The 16288-nt window shown below is 41.3% G+C and overlaps 1 protein-coding gene across 4 annotated transcripts in view; it reads right to left on the bottom strand.

Moving 5' to 3' along the window:
* The window catches only part of TAOK3 (TAO kinase 3), a 74917-nt gene that overhangs the window by 56622 nt on the left and 2007 nt on the right, over window positions 1-16288 (bottom strand). The gene's annotated exons all lie outside the window — the stretch shown is intronic.

The following is a 16288-nucleotide window of genomic DNA, read 5'->3' as shown; positions in this document are numbered from 1 at the left end:
CAGGAGGAAGCTGTGTTTCACGCCAGGCACCCCCAGCCCAGCAGCTCCTTGTCTCTTCAACTCCCAGCATGCTGGACATCCCAGCAGGGCACAGTTCTAGGACATGCTTAATCCCATCCTCCCTGTGCTATTGCACATCCAAGGTGATCCCACTGAATGCAAACCCGCCCCGTAACAGATCAGAGGCCCTTGTGAGCCTGCTGGCCATGGTACAACACTCGCAGACTCACTTCTGTATCTGGGATCAGCAGGTACCCAGGAACTCCCCAGGAGCACAGACCCACTGCCAGCGACACAATCTGCTGCTGATAAGGGACTGGAACTGTTTGTGAGTGACATGTGGCTCAGGGGTCACTTTCAAGGGTGCCAAAAAAAAAAGGAAAAGAAAAAATATGGGGAAGGTGTCTCAGAATTATAAAGTACTAAAACTGGAGCTACCTCCCAGTGACAGCAGGGTAAAACTGATATTTCAAAGCAGAAACACATTTCCACAGCAGTGCCAGAGGACAGAAAGGGAAGAAAGCAACATCACCCCTATAAGGATTTTGCTTAACTATCCTCATTAAAAAGGGATAAATACTAGCACTGTGTAATTATTACAGTAATCCAATATATTTTTGTGTCCCTAACACTCAATTAAATTTATTGAGACTCCAGAGCTACCATACACAGCTTGAGAGCATGTAGCATCTGCTACTTCCAACATGAGTCATGGTAGGAAATTCCCCTGTATTTTCTAGGAACCAGTCAGGCAGCCAGCGATTGAAACAGTGATGTGACTATATGTAACACCCACACAAATGAGAAGAAATAACTTCTATCAATAAATGTACATTATATGTAACATACTGCTGATTGCAAGTAAGAGATTACAATTAGAAAGATTATTTTGGGAAAATATTCCCCAGTTTAATATGAATGCAATGTAAATTTGCCAAGAAATGTTAAAGGTCAGAAGAGACTGGAAGAAGAGAAACAAATTTAAATAAATTGCAAGAATTTGAGGACATTTTGAAGAAGGGAAGTAAATATGCAACAAAGCAACACCCCACAGCACTTGCCTCCATTTTCAAGTACTGCATCACTAACTCTGTAATCTTTTACATCTGTCCCTCTCCAAACTTTAAATAATCTCATCTCTCCCCCTGCACCTTCTGTTTTAGACAAAACTACAGAGGATCAAACTCTCTCACCTTATGATTTCTCTCCATTCCAAAACACCAGACTAGAAATGCCTTCTTTTCAACAGCCACACTGCTTCCTGCATCCCCAGATGTTCCCAATCACGGAGATACTTTGTGTTCACTCTGCCAACAGCTGGATCTGTTGCTGTCCCCTCACTCAGACGTGACAGCCCCACGAAAGCCCCTCTGAGGACATCCACAGCAGCTGCTGCCTCTAGACTGGCCTCTGGAGTAAACCTTGAACTCAAAAGCATCCTGGTCATGTCCACCTCTCACTTCCAAACAAGCTACCACTGTAACAGAGGGACTGTGATGCACAAAATTTAAACTTACCTGAGGTCTGAGGCTGGTCAGTCAGAGTAATTTGGATTTTAAGAGTCAGGTCATGTTACCAGATAGCCTCTAAGGAAGGAACACAGCCTCACTGACAGCACACAGCTAGTTCTTACTTTAGCAGGTACTGAGTCTTTTGCTAGGCACAAATTCAAGGTCCAAACCAAATTTAGGAAGTTATTTTATATAGTGTTGACCGATTTCAGTATTTTTAGACCATGATCAAAACAGCTGCAAAGAAGGTGAGCGGATGAAGGACTGCGATGAAGATTCATGCAGTTTTGGATCACTGGTTATATTGCAAGCTAAAGATACATTTTTGGATTCGACTTCTAATCTGACGAGAGCTCAGACATTTGTGTGCAAGTAGGCAACTAATAACCCTTCCAGATAAGGCCTGGAGCTCCTAGAATTACCAAACAGCAGCAGTCTCACCTTCAGAGAGTACACCATGGCCTTCTTGAATTACCAGGACTCTTGATAAAAATCCAGTAGGACAAAAGAGAAATTCCACCTGAAAGTCACATCCTCATTCATCAGTGGAGAGAGCCTAAAACAAATCCACCACAAGCCAGCAACTGGAAGGACAGCTGCTTACGCAAGACCATGGACACAGAACAAGATTCACTAATTTTCACCAAGGAAGCGACTGAAAAGAGGGTTACAAGCCCTGGGTTTGGGGACAAAAACCCATTTGCTATCCCAATAAAGGAATAAATCCAGAGGAGAGTTTGGTTTTACTGAGAATGAGTCCCCAGACTCATACAGGCTGCCTGTGTAACCCCAGACTGCTCTTTAGCTCTCTTAAGACAAAACTTTCTGTAAAGTGTGATGCCACCAATTTATCTGCAATATTTACACTGACAATGAAGTTCTTCAAGGATGAACTTAAATATATATTTCCACCTAGTTTAGCTAAATGTGGCACCCCATTTGAATAGTCTGCCATGTTATTATAATAAATTAGCAGTAGCATGTCAACAAGGACAAAGAGAACTACTAATACACAGAGTTTTCCCCAGCACTCACAGAACCCCCTTGCCAGCATCAGACATCACCTAAATTGGTTTTTTTTTTTCCCCCAGACACTGAATTTTCTTCAGAAGATTTCTGGACAGGGGCTTTTCAGAAAATACCTGATGTAAAGTAAAGCTGGGATTCTTTACAAATATTTACACTAAGTTAAGGGTTTGTTCTGAAGTATCAGATCGCTACAGTTGGCAGCAACAAAGTAAGGCACAGACCAGGCAGCAGGAATCCATAGCTGGTTTTAGTTCTGAAGGAGAGTATCAATTTTATCAGAATTTCTTATCTTTTCAGCCATCATATGGCCATCAATTGCACAGCAGCATTCATTAAATACCAAAGCAGAGTCCACAGATGTCAACACAATCATATTAATATAGAGTCTTGTTTCTAGCTGCAATCAGTACTACAAAAAAGAGATGAAGACACAAAATCTGAATATTATAACCAAAACTTCTATGTTCACAAGTCTACTCAATCCCCAGGTCCCTCCTGCTTTCCCAAAAACACAAATCCAAATTCCCTGAGCAACAGGGAAGTGCATAGACAGGCCTGTGCATACAATGGCCTCCATCTCCCCTTAAGCATTTTAAGTTACACTATGGGAAGCACTACTGAAACACAAACCAAAACAGGTTTGTCAGAGATCTCTGGGAATCTGAAGAGCAGCTCATGGGCAGCTGTTACAGGAAACCTGCTCAGCAAAATGGCCATAACACATTTGTCACATGACACCTTTCTGGGGAAGTGCCAGCTGCATGCCCAGGAGTTGGTATTAGCACAAGAAGTGTGGGTAATGTCAGTAATTACATGCATTATATAAGGTGTGCTTGCAACACTCCCCTTTCCTTCTCCATAAAGATTAAAACTGTGGCTTCTAAGTAGCTTAACTGTTTGATGGAGACAAGCACAGCACTGCTGCTCCCAAGAACTGCAGGAACTGATTTTCCAAACCAAGGTTTAAAATCCAGCAGTGTCTCCAAGCAATAAGGGCTGCTGGGCACACGAGGTCAGTTGTAGCTAGAAGCTCCACCTCAGGAACATCTGCAGAATCCGTGCAGTGAGCTGGCTGCCCCAATTTGAGTTTCAGCTGCCAGTGCCCAGGAAGCACAGCACCCCTGAGGGGCCTTGATGGGATGCAGAAGGAGCTCAGTTCTCAGCACAGCATTGCACAGCCTGAATTACACTCAGGAATCTTACACTGCACCTCGACACTCACCTAGCCTGGAAAAAAGGAGGACCCAAAGATTTTACCTGTGCTGGCACTGGATACGTAAGTAGATTTAAAATGCTCTTTTCCACACAGAATGATTCAGCTACCCCACTATACACACACAGAACACATATAGCTTAAAAATGCCTCTTAAAAAAAAAGCAACGCACCCAGAAATACATCTGCGTGAACCCTTCACCAGCTCTCAGCACTGCATCATTCACAGCTCTGGTAAAGAGCTGAATGTGAACACTGCCATTTTTATACAGTGTTTTAAAACCCATTTCACGTCCATTACTGCTGCGTGAGTGTTACTCAGGAAGACATAACAATTCCCACAGTGTGTGCAGAATAACACACAGGCAAACATCCCCCAGCCTGCCATGGGGACATTTATTAACCAACCACTACACTGTAAATATGACCACTGACTTCTGTGTCGGCAAGGTGAAACAGCTTCCAAACCTGGAAGTGAAATGTCAGTATCAAGGTTAAAAATTAATAAATGAGCTGAGGAAGCCCCTTTGCTGTGTAAGGGAAGGACAAGGAGTGTTTTGTCACCAAAGATGTGCCAATACACAAGAACACCAAGGGAAGTACAAGCAGAAAGGTCATTTCACATATGAATGATTAAGACATTTAACCATTTAATTCATTTCTATCATCACAGTACCTTTACAGCTCTTTCGATCATATAATCACCACAAAGGCTAAGGAAAAGAATCCAAGTGTGCACCCTGAAGTGCAGCATTCCAAACACAGCCTCCCAGAACTTCCTAATCCTCCCCTCCTATCACTCATGGCCAGAAGAGACTGGACTTACTGACAAAGTGAGATAAAGTAACAGTCAAAACAAACACGAACTGCCCTGTAAATCTCAAAGGGTAACACCCAACAAACCTGAGAGATTTTAAAGGCTGCACAGAAAACGCATCCTTCAAAAGGCTGCACTATCTTCCCAAACAGGGACACACAGAGCCCAAGCACTTTAAGGACAAGGAACAAGGTGACCAGCACATAAAGAGAAGTGCATTGCATTTATTTGAAGCACGTTTTTGACAGCCAATTAAAATATATCATCATTAAAATTAAATACAGGCCAGCAAATGTTCTAATGCTCGAAACTTTTCAAACAAATTTCACAGCAAAATTTGTTTTCTGGTAGGGTTTGGGATCTGGGTTTAAGTCAGTCCCAACAAGTCAGTCCCAACTCACTGCTCTGAGTTCCAAACCTCAGCAAATAAATTTGGCAGCCTTACACATGGGCTCAAGATTTCCATTTGAACCATCAGAGGTTTCTTGATTCAATTCAGTAAATGCATCATTCGGCATCTAATTAAGGAGGGAGGATAAAATTTTAAAGCCGATTCTGAAAACAGTGGAATATACCCAGATTACTGTAGAAAGTTCCTGGAAAAGCTACACAGAATTCAGACAGTTACAGGTACTGCCACAAGCAGCCTGGAAATGGCCCTTTGCCCTGTCCTTCCTTCCAGAGTGGGTTTATTGAACCCATAACTGAAAGCATTCCCCCTCAGGTCTGTCTGATTTCAGATCAGACACTCTAGACTTCCGTTCAGCTTCTTAAACAAAAAGTGTTAAAGGGCCACCACCAACACTGGCAAAGACAGACTGATCCCAAAGCTCAGCAAGTGAAATGGTATTTGGGATAAGCAGATCCTTCAAGATCAACATAAAAAATGTTTTGGTCATAGAGAAAAACTGATCTCCAGGATACACCTGCTCTCCCAGCAGGAAAAAACCCTGCTCTAGATCACAAGACTTCAGCCTTTTACAGCCAAACTGAGTCAGCATGAGACAGTTTAAAGCAGTACGAAAATAATTTCAAAACTCTATGCCCTGGAACATAACCTGTTTGTGTGGTACTTACTGTGACAAGCAGAAGACTTCCATTTATTAAAACATCCTTATTTTCTTTAAGAAAGCTGGAATAACCACTATTAATGCTGCAGCAAATGCACATGGCTATGCACTTGACCTAGGGATTGCTGAGTTTTGGTGGCATTTGATCACATCAATTTGGGGGAAAGAGGCAGGGAGCCAGGAAAACATCACTGTGTGCCTTCAGAAAACTTGGTATTTTTAACAGTGCAGTTTAAGATCAGCAACCCTGAAGCAAAATGGTCAGAACATTTTCTTCCACTGGTGTGGATAGCACACCAAGAGCTTTCAGAGGGCGAGTATTTTAGGCCAGTGCAGCAAAACAAAGAACCCAGGAAGGGAAGCTCACCCACTGTGGCAAAAACCAGCATAGGAAGGGTGAGTTTATTCATCCATTATGCTGAAGAGCTTAAAATAGAAACATTCTATATGTCTCACCTCAGGCCAGGATGAACACCTGAACAAAACTGAATCACTGTTACAGCAAATGACTGGAAAACACTGATGGAAACTGAGGCTGTATTCTGCCTCTCCCTCCAACCCATGAAAAAGTCCTTATTGCTGCATGTTTTTACAAGGAGGGAACAAAATCAGATCCACTATTTTTCCCTTTTTTTTTTTTTTAATTATCTGGAGAAACAGAGGATGATCTATAAAGCCTCACCTCCCCCTGCAATCCCTAGTATGCCACTATCCCTACCTATGGATGGACAACTGCAAAAACCAACAGCAGATAGAGACACTCGTGAAATGCAACACACCCAGTCCTGCAGCTTCGGAGGTTTAAAAAAAAAATTAAAATCTTTAATGAATAAAATTGGGATGAAGAATTCATCTGTTTAGTGCATCTTGGAATGAAAAAAACCTCTTTAAAACAGTAACTGAGACCTTAATTTACCAAATACTCTGATTAACAAGAAAAAACCAAAATTCACGTTCACAGTGAGGTATTCTGAAGCTAAAAATACCCAGCCAGCTGCAATTCCCACCTTATGCAGGCAGGCAGAAGTGCTTTGCAGTCCCCCTCCCCAAGGAGACACATGCTCACTTCCTTTTTCATTGCAACATCAGAGACTCGACCCGATGCTAACAAGCCACGAAGTCCTGCCCAGAACTTAAAGTCACGCCCCAGTAATTACATAAAACAAGCTCCAAGTACAAGTGGTTCAAAAAAAAAAAAACAAAAAAAAAAACAAATCAATTTACTCAGCTTCAGTTTTGCTTTTAATTCCAAAATATTTTGACTTGTCATAAAACAGAAAAGCAATTTTCATTTCTGAGGTTTGCTCCCTCCACCCAGATGTCTCATTAACTCTTTTTTTTTTTTTCCCCAATCTGACTGTAGAACATCAACACATTCATTTATCTCAGTACTATGTCAGTACAGGGATCAAACCCCTGAACACGCAACCTCTTCAGGAGGACATTTTAAGGTGTATTTGATCTTTACTTTTAGTACATAAAACATAAAGGGTGATAGCAATAGTGGGGGGAGGAGAGAAAAAAAAGGAAAAGTAGGATAATGTAAAACTAAAACTCAGTTGTGCAGAATGTCCCACTCAAAGGTGGTCCAAGACATCAGAGTAACCTACAAAAGCAGCAAAGATCCTCCAAAATCTTTGCAAGCTCCCAATAAAAAGCCGAAGTGCTCTCCCCTAACCTGACCTAAAAAAAAGGCAGCACACAAATTCCTGAACAAGAAAACCCTGGTACACTGCATACAGATTTTCCCCTGAGAAGACAGAATACACCACGTGGTAGTTTATGGAATCAAAATTTTCAAGATAACAGTTTTTGGTCTACTGGTGCCCTGACACCAAGAAGACCAAAAAAACCCCACATAGCCCAGGAGAAGGCTCCAGGTCATGGAGCTGGTATCATCCTGCTCCAGAGGTAACACTACCTGCTGGGCACAGCAGCCTGAGCAGGGTGTGGACATCCCCAAAGAGGAACCAAAACCTTTCCCATTGCACAGATACAGAGCTCCCTAGCCACCTCTTACCACCAGCTTTTGCTCTTTGGTGGTTAAACACCCCGTTTTTTAAAGGCCAACTCAAGCACCACAACTCCCCCAGCTCCCCAAGCAGCACAGACCCCAGCACAGCCATCCTTTCATTCTTTAAGACAATGAGCTTTGCGAGGTTTCTTCACTCTGTGCTCAGCTGGGGGAGGCAGATTCTGCCCCACATCCCCCTTCTACAAATAGTAGTAGCAAACCCTTGTGGTTCTGCGACATCAGCACTCGGAAGTTCCTCCTGCCAGGGTGAGTGGTAACTGTTCACCTCCACAACCCCACCATCTCCAACACAACTTCCAAGCTGCTGGAATACAGAGGCACGGGATACAGATGGGGTTTCATCCTGACCCTCAGCCTTTCAGCTCTGCTTTGCAAGAGTTCCTCATTGATGAATGATGACACCAATTAAGCATCCCCTTTGTTCAGACAGAGATCATAAATATGAAAGTTTTCTGACTTCCTCTCTCCACACCCTCGAGGCTCTTACCCACAACTTCACTGAAAGCAGCTGCAAACGCTCTCTCGATGGGGAGGCCCTGCCATCAGGAGTCAAATGCTCTTTAAACTGAGATGTTTTATTCTTTAAACACCCACCACAAATTCCCTGGATGGTTTTGCAAGCCAGGTAGCCTTAGCAGTGCTCAGAAAGGCTTGTGCTGCACTGTTTACCCAAAACAATGATCTTCCTGAAGAAAAAACAAACTTTCCTCATTTGTATTAATGAAACGGTCTATTTGTAGACAACTAATATAAATTGGTGCTTCCTTTTCTAACTTTAGGATCTTGGTTACATACTGCAAGTAATTCTCACACTTAAACAACAAGTAGGATTTAATATTATGAAGTAACTTTTCACCTTCATGTGATTCCTGTCATATGGGGCCATGGCCTAACATTTTAAAAAGCCACTGTATACCTGAGATATGAAATACAGCTTTATGTTTGATGAATATAGTATCATCATTTAGTCAATATTGTCAGTGCCTTGAGACAAACATTCTGCTTGGGCTCCTCCCCCACTTTTTAAGGCAGGGATATTTCTGCACATAGGTTATAAAACACTGAACAATGAACATATAGCAAAATGTGTCAGCCTCTCAGAAAAGCCTTTCCTCAGTTAAATCTGAACACAAAACCTTAAAAAAAAAGATAAAAAGCAGGTGCAAGTAATATAAAGCATCAAAATTGTGATTCCTAAAAAAAGCACTTCAAAAAAAACCCCCAAACAACAACAACAACCCCAGCGAAAGGAAGGAGGGTTACCAATGATTCAAGTCTTCCCCAGGACAACCCAAATGCTGCTGGACCCAACCCGGGCCCAAGAAACAGAAAGTGAAACTCATTAATTTACTCATTAACTGAAATCTAACAGTGGCAGAGGAGGGTTTTTGTTTGGTTTATATATATTTTTAGAAAGATACTCACAGTGTAATTTAGCAGGGGACATTTGTACCATCCAGCACCATCCTCACCCTCCCTCTGTCTGTTCCTATCTCCCAACTCCTGGCTTTGCTACCCCAGTTATTTCACAGCTGGACCAGTTTCCTAATCTGAACCACCCTCTGGTAGCACAAAGGTTTGTGCCAACCCAGCTCAGTGGGAGAAAGTTGAGGTGGAATAACAGCTGGTTTTGATTCAGCACTAAAATCAGTTCAAAATTAATATTAATTTACAGACTCATGATTTTAAGTTCTCAACCAATCCATTTCCTGCACCCAACCCCTGATCCCTACCTCCCTCCTTCAGCCCTGCGTTTCAATAGGAATCCAAGTTTCTATTTTTCTTTCAGTCAATACATTTCAAATCTGCCAAGACACAGAAAACAACTTATGTATATAATAATGAAGAGATGAAACTGCGAAGATAAATAAAACTGTCTGGATTTGGACCTCCAGCTGTCAAGGCTGCATCTTGACTTTCAAGTGACTGAATTTAAAGAAAGTTATTAAAGTTTAATAAGGTACTATTGCTAGTGACTAACAAGGTTACTTGGTTTGGGAAATAAACACTGGTATCCAGCCCTCCCAAAAATGGAGATTTCTCCTTTTCTTGCATAGCTACATTATTATAATGGTGGCCAAAAGGGATAAAATTCCAATATACACTTTCTAAAAATACTATCAAATTAATTTTAAAAACCACAACATGAGCATTCACAAACAAAAGTTTCACAGATTATCAAAAGACCTGAGCTTGAAGATCACCAAATCAAAGAGGTTTTGAATGGTTTACACCTTTTAATACTAAAATTTCTGTTGCCTAATACATTTTTTAAAGATTTTTTTGCTGTTGTTCATTTTACAAAGCAAAAGCAGGGCAAATTCTGAGTTAGGCAGACACACAAGAAAAATCCAGCTGATTATATAGCATTTCTTTTGGCATGAAGGTGCTAAGGGCTCACTAGTGGCAGAATAAGTCGTCATCACGATGCTGAACTGCCAAAATTCACTGAGGATACGGCATGACCTGCATGCAAACCCAGCCGTGAAATCGCAATGAAGCGCTCAAGGCAGGCTCAAACATCCCTGCACATGCTCCAGTTCTGCTCCAGACCACTCCGAAACTCCGGAATTGCAGCAGCCTGGATCTACCCAGGGTAATTGCAGGTGAAGCCAGGGAACAACCACTATCAGAGCTTCAGCTATTAAGGCTCCTTAATGAATGGACCCAGGCTTAACCAGTTCTCCCATTGCAGGACTTTAACCATAATAAGCCCCTTGAACATTCCTACAGTGTTTTCCAAAGATCTTACAGCATGAGGCTACTAACTGTGCTCTCACAGCCTTGTGAGGCAGGTATTAGTCAGCCTTTTTTTTTTTCTTTTTTTTCTCATTTAAGTACAGATAAAAAGTGAGGCAGAAAGCTGGCAAACAACTTCCCTGTGGATACACAGCTGACTAGTGGCATACAGAATCCAGATCTTCCAGATTCCAGTCCCTGTCATCAGCCAAAAGGCCATCATTATGAGGAAAGAAATTAGTCTGGTCTTATAAATAGCATTTGAATATAAGCCTTGCTTAAATATTTGCCAAGGAGTTGACCTTAAACACCAGCAGAGCTGCACTGGTAGCCTGGGGCTCCAAGCACCAGCTTGCACAGCACTGGAACAGGGATTCTGTCCCTCTGCCTCCCTGGATGTCTCCAGAGCCTGGATCCATCACAAACTGTCCAACAGATCAGACCACGATCTCACCTGACCACCTCCAGCTTGGACTCAGCCTATCCAAAAAATGTAAGACTGCTCTAAAAATATAAAGAGTGTTGCTCTAAAATACTCAGGTAGGCAGGAAAAGGCAAATTAACAATAAGCCTGAGTCAGCAACTTTCTGCTACTTTAAGTCAGACTGGCAGAAATCTCCCTGTAACATAAGAACTGGAAACCTGCAATGTAGAAAAGGTGCCCAACACACCCAAAATCTGGAGCACTTTTCCAAGTCAATCATTCAAACTGCTCAGACTGTATTATCACATATTTACCTGTAATTTCTGCAGGTCTCGAATGCCTAAGTGAGATAAATTTTGATTTATGGCATTTCCATATGGCACTACAAAGAAGCAGATCTTTTTCTGCACTACAGCTTCAATACCTGCAGCAGGTCTAACTCCTGGTCTACATTTCCTGCAGCAACATACTAAGCCCAATACTGATTTTGCAACAAAACCCTTCATGTCTTATTCTGTAAGAGTCTACCTTAATTTGAAGTTAGGTACTTTCTAGTAAGGCAACCCTATGGAACCAAGCGGAAAACTGCAAAACCAGTATTAAAGCAAACAAAGGAAAAATAAGACTTTGTGCAGCAAAAAACTAATTCCAGTAGTTACTCATTTATTCTGGTTTTAGACACCTGTGCTGCTCTCTCCCACCCATGTGGACCATGCCCAAGTCCTGAACACACAACCTCTAAACCACAACAAGATCTTTCAGTCCAAGGGAAGAACTGAAAACAGAAAACTTGTTACTTTCTGCGGGGATTCTCCACAGAGAAAAGATACCACAGATAAAAAGCACACAAGAGATGTTGAGAGAAAGCTGCCTGAGTGGAACAAGTTGGAAGGTTTTTTTATTTCTATTCCTCACTTTAGCAGCTAACTGTTTTACAGGCAGGAGAGCCATAAAATCCTATTTTTGGCTGTTTGCTTCCCAAGTGACAGAAAACTCCTGACACTGAGAATGTGAGCGTCTCACACTGGAACTGAAGGCTCGTGTCTCTTAATGAAAAAACAGCAGAGAGAAAACTCCCTGTGTCCTGCCCAGGAAGACCAAACTCCCTGGATTATTATGCATTAAAGCACCACTGGACTGTGGCACAGCAGATGAGACCTGACTCTCAACAGAGCCTGTTTCCATCCCAGCTCACATTTAGGGCTCAATTATCTTATCTGCTCTGCCACTCACATACTTTCCAGATAAGAAATGTTTTTCCCCTCTTTTAAAGAGCTAAAACTGACACCACTGCCAGTGTTGAGATTAGAAATGCTATAAATTAAAATTCATTTGGGCTAATGCTTTTTAAAAAATATTTTATGTGCAGGCTAAGGCTGAGAATTAGATTTAATTGAGATGTTGTATGTAAGTTTTAACACCAGAAGTATGTTCCACAAGGGGAAAGGGAGTGTGTTCCCCACTTCAGTCTCCTCACAGGGTTTAGCTCAACCATCAGTTCATCTCCAGTTGAGAAACTGCTCAAGAGTTGGGAGTGAGGGAGGGAAAAAAGCCTGTTTTCCTCTTCCAATCTATGACTAAGAATGAGGCAAGCAAAGGGAGGATCTAAGATCCTGAAGGCGATGGTAACAAGAGGTCATTAGTTAATTCCCTCAAGGGTAGATACTACTTCCTTTTATTAAATAACAGCAGTTTTTAATGATGTCAAATATCTGTTGCCATTCTAAAGGACACAGCATACTCAAACTTTACCTGAACCAGGCAGAGTAAGCAGAAACACACAAGAAACCCTGAACTGAGAGGTAGATTGTCCCTAACCAAGTAGGGAGGAAAAAAGACCTGATTTTTATCCTGAAAATTTACAATATATATTCTTTCTTAATCATGTATTTTAGGCCTAACAAAAGCAAATTTATCATAAAGTCTGTTTTAATCAGTACTTTAAGATGTACAAATAAATTGAGTCATTAGAAAAAGACGAAACAAACACAAACATCATTCTGAGGTTTAAATGAAGTTTCTTGCCTAAATAATTTCTGAAAAAGCTTAATCAATGTATTTTTATGACCAACTATTAATTACCTGTATGACCACAGCACCTGGGAGCTTCAGTTACCCTGCAGCAAGACCCTGCAGAGCCAGACCAGAAGCGATGCCTGCTCTGGAGAGATTACAATAATCCAAAAGATGAATAGTTAAGAAACACAGGAGAGCACGAGGAAATAGGTGACTGGAATTTATGTTCTCTGTAGCTGCACTTTAGTCCACTTTCCCTTGTGTACTGGAAGGACTAAGGTGTGTGTTTGTTTCCTCTCCCTGCCTCAGTTTAAAAAAAAAACAACCCTCCAGAAGTCACAAAGACAAAAAAAAAAACCCCAAACAAACACAGAAAGAAGGTGTTTTGGGTAGTAAGAGTGGAAGAAAACTATTTACACATTTTAATACCTCTGCTTCCCATCTGAGAGAAAGGATTTCTCTTTTTTTCAGGTTTTTTAAGCTGTCATCCCACAGAGCAAGACTGAACCATAGTAAAAGGACACACACGCAACTTTTGGAAGCCTTCAGTCTCCATTTAAAGGAATCCTTTGAAATTACCACACAACACAGTAGTGCACCCAATACAAGTCAACAGCCAGGGCTGCTTACAAGCTTTCTGCTCAGTGTTAGGCTGAAAACCCCAACCCTTTTTGCTGTGTAATAAATCAGTGCTCCACGTTTAACAATTTTCAGTGGTACCATATGCTACGTAGTCCCATATGTTCCATTACAAGGGAGAAAAACATCATCTCAACGTGAATCATCACTGACTGTGTTCCTGTAAATCTGGCTTAAATGCTCACAACGTTCAAGGGCAACCCTAAATAAATCTGCTCAATGTTATGCCAGGTTCTGTGCAACAGAATCACAGCTCACATATAAAAATATGGGGAAAATAAGGTTTAATGCAGGAAGTGAGCAGAGTTTGCATCTCTCCAAAAACGAACTCACCACAACGTTTGGCACACATTCAGCAGTTCCAATCTAATCATGACATCCTGCTCACAAAATGTTGATGGTATCTGGTAGTCCCAACACCTTTCATCCTAAACTGCTTAATACGCGTGGAAATACATATACTGCATACCAGATTCATTCCTCCCAGTGCCAGGTTCTACACCACAGTGATCCTGGGGAGTAGGTTGTAGAAAAGTAACAAACCCAAACCAAACCCATGTGTGTGTTTTAGACTCCAGTGGAATGCAGCTGGAAGTGTATGGTTTATCCAGGATTTGGGGTTAACACCTCCACTCTGACAGTGACAATTTCTTAGGGAAGTACAAACGGCTTTTTCTCTCTCTTCCCAAAGACAGCATCAACTGCAGCACAAAACCTGCTTATCCCAAATCAAAGTCATGGAACACCAAGGTCACCATTTGCCCTTCTTTTGAGGAATTTCTTGGGCTCTCAGGTAACCCAGCATCACAATTAACAGTGACAGAAGGAGGAGGAGCAAATGGAGGCCAAACTGTGAGAATGCCCCCATTTGAATGCCTTTAGTAGCCAAGGACGGACCACAAGCAACCACACGCTCCCATGGAATGATTGGTTTCATTAAATTCTAAGCAAACCGGAGTCCAGTTTGACCTAATATTCTGGGTGGGGAAAAAAAATAGCAATTACATCAACATCAAGCTATTACCTGTCCAAGGCCGTAAGTGCCTAGTTCATTAGCAACTCAGACAAACTTGTTTTGTAAGCTCCCTATATTAAATTTGAGATTTCCCTGCCCTTACAAATTAAACTAACGATTTCTGACACAAAGAGAAAGTCCAGTAAAACAACACAAACATGACCATTTAAACAAGAAATCTTCCAACCTACTCAAATACGTGTTCTTTGCCATCCTGAACAAGAACAAACTTATTAGTCAATCTAATTTCAGTATTTAATTAATTTAAATAAATTTCAAAATAATTTAAAAATGAACACTAGCAGTACTCCAGGTTTCTTGAATCTTAGAGCAAAACCTACTGATTTTTAAAAATACATATTTTTTATTTTAACAGGAAGTTAAAAGTGGATTCCCATGGTTTACTTCTACAGAATAAAGACAACATGTCATGTTAGGAACACTGCTCTTTAATGCTGGAAGTGGGGCTTTATAAAAATTGAGAAGCTGCCACATTACCATTAATAACTCGGATATTCAACATCCTTCAGTAACTCAAGAAAGGGATGACCACACCCAATTAATTTACCTTGATTTCTATTTCAACTTTCCTCTGCGTTCAGGAGGAGCTGAGGCTCTCACAGATGAAAGTTCCTGGCATGCAATGCCAGTGAAGACTTTTAAGTGATGCCCACTACACGATCACAATGCAAAGTCACAACCTGTGCTACCCACATAAAAATCAGAGGAGAGATTTCCTTCTTTTTACCCAAAGGGAACCTTAAATTTACCAGATCAATATCTTCTAAAACACACTTCACTCAGAAAATTAAAAAAAAAGCTGCCAGAGTGATTTCAGGGAGTGATAAAAAGACTGTCAGGGAAACTCACTGAGCTGCCCCTGGAAGAACTGATGACCAAGCAGGCACCAAGCAATTGCATCATGTTTATTACACAGCCAAAGGCAATCAGATCCTTCTGGTTTAATCAATGGCCTTCAAATGAGGAAGTAGTTTGAAAATAATAAGCACAAAACAAAATACTCTTTTGGGTTCACTTTGTGAATTTCCCTGATGCGTCTATTAATAAAGCTGAGCATGTGCTGCAACAGAATTTTATAGAAATCTACTTCTTGAATACCTTTGGTGCCAAAGCTGCACTTTTATTCAAACTCAGTTTGCTGTAAATGCTGAACTGTAGAGGAGTCCTGTTAAAAGACTCTGAGTTGTGTCTTAAAACAAAAGATCTGTTTCCTATTTAAAAACATTAACCTTAGACACCTTTTCTTTTTTTTTTTGTGTAAAAGCAACAAATAAATATTAAAGTGTTCTACAAACACCTCCTCCCCTGGCATTTCTCATAACCTGGATGTTGCAGCATCTCACGAGGCTGCAGAACAACCTGGAACAAAAACCCGTAAGTGGAGGAAACAACGAGTCTGTGTTCCCGGTCCAAACTCACTGACCACTGCCTTGTCCCTGCTCCCCCCGCCCCGCTCCCCAGCACTCCAGCAAACTCCAGCCCAGCTCCATACAAACAGGCTTTTTCCTTTAAGATAAGACAGCAGGTTATTCAGAAGGAACAGAACTCATTTCTGCTGAAATCCAGCAACACATTACGGAAAAGAAATCTAACAGTAAAACCCTGCTGATGCAGGATCCACATTTAGAATGCACAAAAGTAGAAATACCTCATCTTTAAAAGCTTTGGCTTGCTAAGATCCTTTTTAACTGATAATGATGAAACAATGTAAAAGGGAAGTACTTACAGAGAATCACTGTAAGTAATACACACACACAAA

Source organism: Corvus kubaryi, unplaced genomic scaffold (assembly GCF_017639235.1).
Source record: "Corvus kubaryi isolate FWS band 111438036 unplaced genomic scaffold, C.kubaryi_AGA036_p1.0 37337, whole genome shotgun sequence".
Classification (NCBI taxonomy): Eukaryota; Metazoa; Chordata; class Aves; order Passeriformes; family Corvidae; genus Corvus; species Corvus kubaryi.
The sequence above is the reverse complement of the archived record's forward strand: the minus strand, read 5'-3'. Positions and strand labels throughout refer to the sequence as shown.